Here is a 12,677-nt window from a genome sequence, read left to right on the forward strand (position 1 = left end):
TATAACAATATATAACTATAATAACACTCCACAATCATAATCCGTGGAAACCCTTGATCCACAGCCTGTGGTCCACAATCACCATCAGACCTCCAGCTTAGAAGTTTGCTCACCTCTGATTAAAGTTAGGACCCTTGCATGAAAGTAGTGCATCCTGCAATCCTGTCATGCCCTTTATCATTATCTTCACTCATCATACAGGTGTATGATGTTTTTGACTCTGACCTTTCTTTTTCCATTGCTCCACATATCTTACATCACAACTATGCAAGGTCTAAGACTTTCTCATCATGATAGAAGATTAGCTAGTAGCTACCATACCAATCCAAAAAAAAAGTTTTGGTTTGGTAAGGTAGAACTGGTAGAACTTGATCTCCTCCTGACCTCAAGTAACACTGTCCTCTGAAAAGCCAGCAATCTCTACAATAATCATATGACACGCACCCACTCACCTCTGCACCTACATGGCCCTTTTGCTCATGTAAAGTGCGATGGAAGCACTAACTGTACTGATATGACCCAATTATTGAAATTCCAAATACGGAATAGACTTCCATCATGCCACATTTAATGCTTGTCTTAGCCTCCTGGCAGTCTTAAGGTTTTCTTCAGAATAGGTCACTTCTTTAACCTTTTCTCTAAGCACCTTAACGTCCATAAGTATATCATGCACAGTATACATTGCTGCTATGCACAGGCACCTTCGTCATATTTTTTATCTCAGGTACTAGTGTAAATATGTAGATAACTTGTTTGGCCTTTTTGTTGTTCTCTTGTTTGATCTCCTTCCCACTTGCCCCCCCCTCTTCTTCCTCCCCCTCTCCTTTCTATGGAAATAACGTTGCGATGGGAACGATGTACGAAAACGAATTTCACCCACTTTTTTACCTTGTAAACCTGTGATGTGACAATAAACCTGATTCTGATTCTTCTGGCATCCCCATTTTGGGCATGTCATTATAGGCCAAGTAAATAAATAATACCCCTGTCTGGAGGTCCCTGGCACAAAATATTTTTGAGATAGGGGTCCGCAGCCATATCATTTTGGGGGTCCTTGACATGAAAAGGTTTGAGAACCACTGTCTGTATTATCTAACTATATATTCTACAAACCTCTGTCTGTCTGTCTGAACACGTTTTTCTCCTCAGTGCGTTGAGCAATTGATCTGAACTTGCACAGGGGCATATGATCATTACCATGTGAAGACATTCAGGAACGCAATTTCTCTGTGTGACTGTGTGTGTTGTAACTGTCACAGCTAGGCAGACATCGACTCAAAGAAACACACGCCTTGCCCATACATAACTAAAAGTTGTATGTGTATGTGTGTGTATATATATATATGTGCTACAAACTGACAGCAGACAGTCCCCACTGTATCCATTATCATTCTGTCTGCTGACATTTCTTGGAGTCACAATAGTAGCAGACAGAGATGAAAGCAGCATGGTCAAATGGCAGCGGGCCATAGGTCACGCGATAAAGGCCACAAACACTCATTTGGTGACGGGTTTATGGGAGCCGGTCGATACAGAGCAATAATGACTGACCAGCGCCATTATCTCCAGCCTCCATGTGACAAGCAGTGAATCGTTGTGAATCCATGTGACCTGGATTCACAGCACTGTGGTAAACTGACATGCAGTGGTGGAAAAAGTACTCAAATGTTTTACTTAAGTAAAAGTGGCAATACTGCAACATAGAAACACTATGTTACGTTAAGTTAAGTCTGGTAATCAAAATGTACTTGAGTAAAAGTACAAAAGTATTGGTATCAAAATATACTACCAAAGTAGTACCAAAGTAAAAGTGTCCCGTTTCACAAGTTATGTGCAAAATGTATAAAAATCTTTTGAAAATAGCAGATCTACAAGCTCAAAACGCGTGCATCGCGACGTGTTGCGAGCTTGTAGATCAGCTATTTTCAAATAGCCAACATTTAAAATAGGGCTGAAGTGGTTAATGTAATAATTCAGACAGTTCAGAAACCTGCCTACCAATGACATCATCGATGGGGATTCAAAATGATTGCAAACGATAGCTTTTCTCATCCTCTAAAGTTAGCATGCTGAAGTAGATGACTTTGCTCTGTGGAGGAAACCGATTGTGTCATTAGAGTGAGGTTTCTGAACTGTCCACAGCCCGCCAATGAGACGCAGAGTGACTAGACAGAAATGGTGTCATCTTATAGAGAGCATTAGTGAGGACCAATTATATGCTCCTTTAAGGAAATGTGACAGTGGAACTAGTCAGAGAAAGGACTGAGCAACCACCAGCCATAAGCTGACTATCATTGCAATGGCTGACATCAGCTGACTCAAATGGTGACATACAGTAGCCTGGTAAGACATAAAGTACATGCATGTCCTTTCCTTCTTTACATAGCCTCGTCTCAGACCAGGAATTACAAGAGTGAGAATTAGGGGGAGGCAACAGTGAGTGGACACGTGACATCATCCTGTCTTCAGAATAAAACGATGATGTCAGACAGAGACCACATCAAACAAGGATGGATGATTCACTTAGCAGTGGCAAAACAGGGCTGTGGGTCACAGCTGGTGTACACGCCAATATATGTATAGCGCATGAACCATAGAATAATCTGTATTCTGGGACGAACATTTGGCGAGAATAGCAGATCTACAAGCTAGGTCGTAGATCAGCTATTTTATAGGGAAATACCAACGGATCTACAGCAGTATTATATAGAGTCCTTGGGGACCCCGTCATCTACGTTCAAGGTGCTTTATTGTTACATTTGGTGTACGGATACATAAGAGTTAAACAGATTTACTTTTGGCTTCCTTTCTTCAGAAATTGTAGCAGCATAGGTAATCATAGTAATTAAAGAAAATAAAAAAGTTGTAGTTTAGTACGGTTTAAGTGGTTATAAATGTAAAATATTAAATGATACGTCCCAACAAGGCTTTTTGTAAAAGTGTTTTGTCTCCCAGTCCTCCCAAGCCAAGGCCAGAAAAGAATATTGTCGCTGTCGGGTGGAAACCTCATATGTCCAAAACCGTTACTTTTCAGAAAATGTTCAGGAGTAGTGAAAACAGCAGAGCTACAAGCTCACAACGTGTCGCGTTGTGGGCTTGTAGATCGGCTGTTATAACTAATTTTGCTTTACACTCACAACAAAGTATGTGATGAAAAAAACTAAAACGTTGAAACAGGGAGATACGAGGTGTCTGCCCAACAGCGATGATATATTACCAACTCTAGGCCTCGCTAATGTGATTTATACTGTAGCCTAAAAGGTGGAATTGTAAGAGAAAGAGACACCAGGCTGATAAAGTGAATTACTAGAAGAGTGACGTTGGCATTCTTTTTCCGTATTTGACATTTGGTATATTCAGGGCTCTATTCAGGGCCAGATTTGAATAAAACCACTAATTTCGGATTTCGGACTAGGCAAGAGGCGTTTCCCCGCAAAATTCGGTATTCTATGGCACCCCCCTCACCCGCCAAACATCTGAGCTACCCGTTACATTATGCATAGGTGTGGTTTGGGCGTTACAATGATAAAACCAATCACCGTGCCAGAAGCCATTGCCTTTAAGAGAAGACTGCGCTAGCCGTCATCCCGATCCAATATATGCTCTAGCCCAGGGATGGGCAACTGGCGGCCCGCGGGCCGCATGCGGCCCGCACCGTCACTCAATGCGGCCCCAGGCCAAAATCAAAAAAAAAAAAAAAAAAAAAAAAGTTTTTTTTTTTTTTTTTTTAATAGTTTTTTTTTTTATCACAAAGAAAAACAAAGTAATCTAAACATATCGGAAATGGTGAACTATTGCCTTCAACTGTTCCAAACATGCAACTTTCCATGAACCATTTTAATTACAACAGTCCACCAGTAGAGCGCGCTCTCGTTTATTTTAATAGTTCTATTAAAATAAACGAGAGCGCTTATTAATTAAAAATTATAAATTATAAATTAATAAGGCTTCAGCCTTATTAACTATAATTCTAGTGTTCATTTTTGTATATTTTAAGCCAAGGTTACAGCAATACTCTGAAAGGCATACTCAGAGATGTGAAGTTTTGTTTAGCAGTACAGCTGTAGTAAGTTGATAGAAGCATTACTAAATGCTAAATAAAAACAAAGTTATAACAAATAATAGTTAATATCCCTTATTTATCACATATGTGACTATTATGGGCTTTTTGAGTAATGGGGTACTACTGGCGAGAGTGCTGATAAACAGGAGCGGGCTGGGACCAAAATTCAGCCCTGGCATTTTGGTCCGAACCGGCGCACCGCCCCCGGACCGTTTTGTCAACGGGGGGGGGGGGTCCCTGCCGATAAACAATGCGGCCCCCCAGAGTGATTGAGGACATTTTGTGGCCCTCACCATCTACAAAGTTGCCCACCCCTGCTCTAGCCTATCTACCTGTCTGCACTGTTGCCTGGTCTGATTATTATAAGCCACATTGGGCTTGTTTTCCTTCTTTTTTTTATTTTATCCAAATACATTTTTATATTAATTTGTAGCCAATTGTGTTCACAATAAGCTTGTCATATTAGTCAGATCCGGAATAGTATATGAAAGCCATTTAAAATATGTATACTATTGGTACACACCAGCTGCTCCCAAATAATTAATTACATCATGTTGCGACAACGCTCCTACGTGGTACACAGACAAACAGTAGCACATGGGTATACTAAATTGGACAGTTTTAGGAAAGGTCTATAGATGGGTTTCCGCGCGACGTCATCACAGAGCAGAGTGCGCGATCTGCGCATGCGCGGGGGAGAACGAACCGGAAGTGCCATTCACTCTCTCGTTATTTTCGGGATTTAGATAGGCATAATGCTGCTATTATAGGCATAATAGGCATAATGCTGCTATTATATACAAACAGATCCAACTTTCGACAAATCATTTTTATTGAGTAAAGAAGATATTACAAACTGCATCATTTAATCTACTTTCATTAAACCTGGTGAAGACCATTTATTTTCTGAATGTACAGTGGCCAGAGATGCTGCGGGTAATAGCGCCCTCTACAGGCTCATCCCGCCACTGCGCGCGCATCATCCTCTATGTTTACAAACAGGAAACCCATCTATAGCCTATGTACTCACGTTGGCTGTATTGTTCTATTTCCACCATTCTAATGGATTCCAGGGGTGTGTAAACATCTCTGTAGTAGCTCCATAGTTTCCTCTGAAGTGACGCAGTTAAAGTTAACTTACATCCATATTGTCCCCGTTATCTTTCATCATCCACCTTTGTTCAGTAATCCCGAACAGAGCTAAACTTTAAGTTTACATCAATCAAAGCCTCTCAAACCCAGACACATTGCTGCGATGCGTATGTGCGTCGCCTACCTACCCAAAATAACAGACATACAAGCTATCAACGGCGCTGCGTCATGTCTGTCGACAGCTTACAGATCTGTTATTTTGGACAGCATGCAATGAGGCGCGCGCGCCACGGAGAAGCCTAACACTAAACCAAAAATATTACATTACGTGGTCAACAACATACTAGACATGTAACTTGCTTGGAGCTTTTAATGCAGTGGTTCTCAACCTGTGGGTCGAGACCACAATGGAGCACCCAACGCCTGGCGAGCTTGTAGATCTGCTATTTTCACAATATTTATCTGTGGAACCGAGTCAAACAAAATGGGGGGGTCCCCAGTTCAAATATGGTTATTTTGGGGGGTCATGAACGTAGCGTTTACGCTGGGAATATAATAATAATATAGGCTAATATATATAATATAGGCTATAATATAATATTCACCCGCAGCATGGGTTTAATGAGACAGCAGCCAAAATGAAAATCACACTAGATGATTCTATCATCTTATAAAAAATGTAAGTGCTTAAGATTTTAGCCCAAACCCAACGGGACCCGACCCGGCCCGTCGGCACCGGCTGAGCCGGGTCTACGTTTTTTTTACATCCAAATAAATTCACATATTAATTAATTTGTAGCGTAGGCTATTGTGTTCACAATAAGCAACTTGTCATATTAGTCAGATCCCCAAGAGTATATGAAAGCCATTTAAAATAGTTATATATTCATTTCTTACACAGCTGATGCCAAATAATTAATCAACAGGGCAGCGCAACTCAAAAGTAGGTCAAATCACTCAGCTGTCTTGTCATGACGCAGCAGCAGATCGAGCCCCCTTTAAAGTTTAAACCATAACATGACATCTTCAGACTATTGAGCTTTCTTCATGTCTTTTTCACCTCAAAGTAAATGTTGGATTATTTCTTCAAATGACAGGACAGGCAGCGGCAGTAGCCTAGAAGGTAACATTGGATGTGATTTCTCCATCGCAAAAATGATTACGGTTATTCTATGAAACATATATTTCATAGAATAACCATAATCATTTTTAAAATGGTTTTGGGGCAGTGTATATATTTATATAGCCCTATTTGCTCCAAGCTGTTTTTTAAATAAAATATAGACTGTTGGAAGAATTAACGAATTACCAAGATTTAATGAGAAATAAGGCTTCTTTAGAAAAATGACTGATGGGCTGGGCTGGGTCTAATTTGTCAATTATTAGTCGAGCCGGGCTGAAATATTTAGGGGATATGAAAGCTCTAGTTAGTAGTTTGAAGTGCTCATGTGGCCTTATAGTTGCTTCTTTTTGTTTTCATAGACCTGCGGACTGCGGTTGCTGATTTCTCGCCAAGGCTGGCAACACGGCTCATGGTCCAACGCACAAAGCCATTGTAGTGTCTGTGTGCACTTGGCGGTTGATTTTATAAACCAGCGGGTGGTATTAGATTCCACTATCCCCCCCCCGAAACCCGTACCCATGTGTGTCTGTAGAATTGCAATGTGGGGGATATAGCAACAACACGCCCACGGGCACACCTCCATGCGCAAATAACGGTGTCGGCATAATGGTGACGGGTAGAGCAGGTGCTAGAATAACCTATTGGGGCGGCGCAGGTCCATTATCCGGATTTAACGGGGAAAAAACTGCCACAGAATAGAGCGGTCAGTCTTCTTGATGCACTAATTAATTTGGTCGCTCCTTCAGGGTGTTTTCTTGTCACTGTGCATTTGCACATACATTAAATTAGGAGCAGTGGGTGCCATTAATAATACAGCACCCAGGGAGCAGTTAGGGGTTTAAATGTCGTGCTCAAGGACACTTTGACATAGATCGGGGCTATGGGGGGTGAAACAGGGACCTTCTATTTCCGACCTAGACGGCCTCTCTGCCCATTCAGATATTGCACAGTATTTCACGATTTTTCAATTGTTTTCTGAAATAGCAGATCTACAAGCTATTGTATGATTAACTCATTTTGCTTGGGGACCCCCTGGAACCCCCCTTAAGGACCACTGGCCCTGGGGGTCCCCGGACCCCACTTTGAGAACCACTATGACTGAGTAGCAGTCAAATGAGGCGAGCGTCAATGAGAGATGGGTCACAAACTGCTCGTCAGAAAGCCTGTAGAGACAAACAGATGTCACGACTAGGCCTGTCAAAATGATTACATAATACATATTCGCCTAATCACAATTGTTTGAGATAATCACGATACTTTTGCAATGCATAATGGTCTAAATCATTTCCATGTTGAAAGTTTTCACACGTTGCAAACTTTTTCCAAAAGTAGTGGAAAGATATCGGCTATTTCCAGTATTCTTAAAATATTTTGAAAGTATACAATTACTAAATATGTCTGTCATTATATATTTACGTTTAATTTGTCATATTTGCCCTGTGCATTTTTTGTTTACAAAGCCTAAAAGGTAAACATAAATGTATTTTGTATTCATGCAGTATGTTACAATGTATGCAAAGGCCAAAAACACAATTATTTGTATGACAACCACAATTATTTGTATGACAGCTAATCGTCACCTAAAATGTCATGATCGTGACAGCCCTACGTTGCACCTTTCTTAATTTGGTTCCAGGAGCCTTTTCTGCTCAGCAAACCATGGAGAGACAAGGTTGCTTCAAGGGCCGAAGGAATGTGCACCATCTGTGAGCCATATCACTCTAGAATGCCAATGAAACACTGGCACATAAACAGCTCTTTTCCACCACGAAGGGTAACCTAGAACTTTCCATAACCTGAAACGTTCCAGAACCTTAATGTTTTTTTATTCACGTTTATATTATAATCACAACTCTCCACCACTGAAGGGGGAGGTACATCATTGAAAAGAAAAGAAAAAAATAGCCGATCTACAAGCTCACAACGTATCACGATGCTTCGCGCTGTGAGCTTGTATGGCTATTTTGCTTTTTTAGAAACAAGTATAAGTTCTGAGTTCCCAGAACTCAGGGTTATACCACCTCCTGAGCAGGGCTTAAATTACTAATTAGATTCTGAGAACCTTATCTGAAAACCCAGCTGTAGTGCATGAAACAAATCCAGAACCTTATCTTCAACGAACCATAGCGTATGGAAACCAATCCGGAACCTTATCTGAAACACAGCTGTAGCAGCATAACAAATCCAGAACATTACTAAAACACAGCTGTGCGATGTGTGATGCAAGAGTGTGGTCTAGCCAACACCAACTGAGGACTCCTGAATCACTGCATTCTACACCCTCCTGTCTACAGTCTGTCTAGCATCAGACAGGAAACCCAGCTATAGCATAGGGAAACAAATCCAGAACCTGTAAAATATGCTACGAGACGTGGGACAGTTCACTTAGTTAGTTCTTGTAGTGGCAAACAGCCAACAGAAGGAATAACACACAACATCCATCCATCTATACAGCCTGCTCTCTCCTCCTCAAATGCAGCCTCTGTAAACCGGGAGAGGAGAGGTCATTTGCGTCCGGGGCCTTATAGCACTGGTTCTCAAAATGCATGGGTGCAGGGGGACCAACACGGGTCCAAATGGACCCTTACTGCAGGTCTGTAGTGTAACCCTGAGAGTGTACAGATTACGTGTCCATTTGATTCCATTTGTACACTCTCAGAGTTAAACACCGAATACAGTGTAGATTGGGGCCCCAGAAATAAAATAAAATGAAATGAAATGAAATGAAATGAAATTAAATGAAATAAAATAAAAGCCTGTGACCTAATGGAACCACCGCAAGGAACCATGAGAGTACCTGGCCAATGGCCATCACACTCATGTCACCATGACTCAGCCATAACCATACTAATGAATTCCCAAAGAGGCTACGCCCAAATATGGAGTCTGTTGTCTAACCTCAACGTGTCATGTCATCAGACACAAACAAATCACTCAGCTCCATATATGCCCATTAAAAGGGGCCTTGTCCATATATGGCCATGTACTAATGATATCAGGGATCTCAATTTATGCCCATGAAAGGGACAAGGCCTGACAGAGACAAAGATCTCCATATATGGCTATATCAGTCGGTTCGGCCGTGCAACGTAGCCGTGAGGGCCCCGAACTTCTAGTTAGTATAATTGGTAAGACCTGCGAAGGGAGAAAGGAAGAGGACCAATTTATTTCCAATATGGCTGCTGTGCATAGAGCCTATTGACCCTAATGGGGGGCAGCAGGGGGTTGTAACTCTGAGAGAGAGTGTACAGATGGGAACGAACCACTCTCCTCCTCTAATGCATGCCTTGCCAGGCCGGGATGATGAGAGGTCATTTGTGTCCAGAGCCTTTTACGGCAATTAAATTGTAACAGCTGAGAGGGCAATTGCCTCGTCACCCGTATGGGGGGGGGGGGACAGTAACACAATGCTGTTGATTCATCTCTGGGTGACCACGTTATGATGACAGGTTTGATTGAACACTTTATTAGTCAGAAATGTAAACAGCACGTGGTACAGTCAGACAGTAAGGCTCTATGTTATCATGGGCCGTGGTGGGAGCTCATACAGTATGTTGCAATGTTCAATGCCAATGATCAATGCACTCCGCTACATTTCAGCTATTTTCTTTAAGTTTAAATGTCAATACAGCAATGCATCAGGGGTCATCAACATGTCCGTACAACACGGACACATGGCAAGACTCGTCTATGGCAAACGTTGTCAACAAGTAAAGCTTGTTGAAAAAGGTTTTCACCGTTGAAAGTGTTTCAAAGTGTCCAAAAATAACTATATATAACTATAATTACATTCCACAATCATAATCCGTGGAAACCCTTTATCCACAGCCTGGTGTCCACAATCACCATCAGACCTCCAGCTCAGACGTTTGCTCATCTCTGCATGAAACCAGTTGTTGTGACACTGCATTGCATTCCTTCAAATCCTGTCATGCCCTTTATCCTTATCTAATCACTCTTATCTTTCTTTTTCCATTGTTTCATTGGCATGCCTCATTGAAGATGTCTCATCAAGATGTCACCGTAATGGAAACCACAACTATCAAAGCTCCTTACCAAACCAAAAAATAGTTTGATAAGGTAGAACTGGTAGAACTTGATCTCCTCCTGACCTCAAGCAACACTGTCCTCTGAAAAGCCAGCAATCTCTATAATAACCATATGACATATGGCACCCACTTACCTATGCACCTATATGGCCCTTTGCTCATGTAAAGTGAGATGGAAGCACTAACTGTACTGATATGACCAAATTATTGAAATTCCAACTATGGAATAGACTTTCACCATGCCATATTTAATGCCCATCTTAGCCACCTGGCTTAAGGTTTCCTTCAGAATAGGTAACCTCTTTAACACCTGGCACCCCCATTTTGGGCATGTCATTATAGGCTAAGTAAATAAATAAATAATTAGACCAATTTTGTTTTGAAAATACCGGATCTACAAGCTCTCAAAATATCATGATGTAATGTGTTGTGAGCTTGTAGATTGGCTTTTTCTTTAAACACTTATATTTCTTTGTGGCTCAGTGGTTAATGCGGAAATGCTGTCATTGTAAAATGAGTAGCACATTGGCATAGACACTGTGGCAAATTAGGAATTCATTATGTATTTCTGGTAAAATTATTGATCACTTATTTTGTATATCTGTGGCAAAAATAAAATATTGATGAAAATGTCCATCACAAGCTGGCATGGTGATGACCCCTGCAATGCAGAAAATGTAGCCTTTTAAAATAAATAAAAGATAATAGGCATAGGCCTATTTCATAAGTTCATAAGTTGGTGATTTATTGTTTATTAGATAGATAATAGGTCTAGATCAATTGCTTTAAAACAATAATAAATAGCTAGCCCATGCATTTTGCCAGTTATGCCCCAAACCTAAAGAGAGAGATGACAGCTTATTATAGCAACCAACTAGCTTTATCTAATATAGCTAGTTGACAATGTTACTATTATGTATTAGGCTACTATATTATAACAGAGAGAGAGAGAGAGAGAGAGAGAGAGAGAGAGAGAGAGAGAGAGAGAGAGCGAGGGAGAGAGAGAGAGAGAGAGAGAGAGAGAGTGAGAGAGAGTGAGAGAGACACAGTGAGGCTGAGAGAGAGAGAGACACAGTGAGGCAGACAGAGAGAGTGAGGCGGAGAGAGCGAAAGTGAGACGGAGAGAGTGAGAGAGATAGGGTGAGACAGATATAGGGTGAGAGAGAGAGACAGAGAGAGAGAGGGTGAGACAGACAGAGAGAGAGTGAGACAGAGAGAGACTGATACGGAGAGAGTGAGAGAGACAGAGAGAGCCGGAGACAGAGAGAGAGAGTGAGACAGAGAGAGAGAGTGAGACGGAGAGAGTGAGAGAGAGAGTGAGACAGAGAGAGAGTGAGAGAGACAGAGAGAGCCGGAGATAGAGAGTGAGAGAGAGAGAGAGAGAGAGTTGCGATGTTGTTGATCATAATGTAGACACACAAAAAACGTCACTAATTCTTCCCAATACGTGGTCTACATAATTCATATTCTAAAATGTCAAATGAATAAATTCATTAGCTAGCTTAATTAGGCCATCAGGCATGTAATAGCCTACACCTGTTGAGTGAATAATAAGCGATGGGGGGGGGGGGGGCATTACTCGCACCGACAAGGGCAGATCTCCAAGCTGCTCTTGCCTGCAAGCGACACCTGTACGGCTGTACCGCCGTAAACAAGGAGTAGCTAATACATGATGTTTAAAACGGATTTATGGCATGTGCGCAATAACAATAAAGAAACGACACTCACCAAATGCGTTGCGTGCGCCTCAAGGGAAAAAAAAAACCAAAAGCACGTTCCCAAAAGTTGGAACTATCCTCCGGTCACCATCTCCCCCTATTATTTTTTGCTTGTATTGGGACTCCTTTTAGCATGTATATTATAATGATAGACGGTGTTAACTACGGCTGACATTCGTTAAATCACCTCTAAAATTGAGCAGGGAGCAGGAGGAGCGCCACGCAGGTTCATTTAATGTACAAAGCTCTACAGGAGCGCAACTGGCTGAGAGGAGCAAACCATTATCCTGTTGCAGGGGGGGTGCACCGTGCCACGGAGCAAACGAAATGAACTTGTTTTTTCTTCTCATTTTATCGGACATAAATCACGTAATTTGCTCAATTATTGCAGTCATAAAGCAATTTTTTTGAGTCTTGGGTCGTATACAGTGGTGGTGGAAGAAGTACTTAAGTAAAAGTAGCAATACCACAATCTAAAAATACTGTTACAAAAGGCCTGTGTTAAAAAAAATATTACAAAAGTATTGGCATCAAAATATACTTAAAGTACCAAAAGTTAAAGTACTTTTTTTTTTAAATAGCAGATCTACAAGCTCACAAGGCCTCAAATGAGCATGTCGATCGGCTATTGC

At 41.4% G+C, this 12,677-nt stretch overlaps 1 protein-coding gene across 1 annotated transcript in view; it reads right to left on the reverse strand.

Moving 5' to 3' along the window:
• The window catches only part of pkib (protein kinase (cAMP-dependent, catalytic) inhibitor beta), a 30,681-nt gene extending 18,442 nt beyond the window's left edge, over positions 1-12,239 (reverse strand). Inside the window, exon 1 of the mRNA XM_080443295.1 lies at positions 12,056-12,239. The gene's annotated coding sequence lies outside the window, so the exon portion shown is untranslated. The remainder of the gene's footprint in view (positions 1-12,055) is intronic.
• Between the last annotated feature and the right edge of the window lie 438 nt (positions 12,240-12,677).

Source organism: Gymnoscopelus braueri (genome assembly GCF_963280865.1).
Source record: "Gymnoscopelus braueri genome assembly, chromosome: 11".
Taxonomy (NCBI): Eukaryota; Metazoa; Chordata; class Actinopteri; order Myctophiformes; family Myctophidae; genus Gymnoscopelus; species Gymnoscopelus braueri.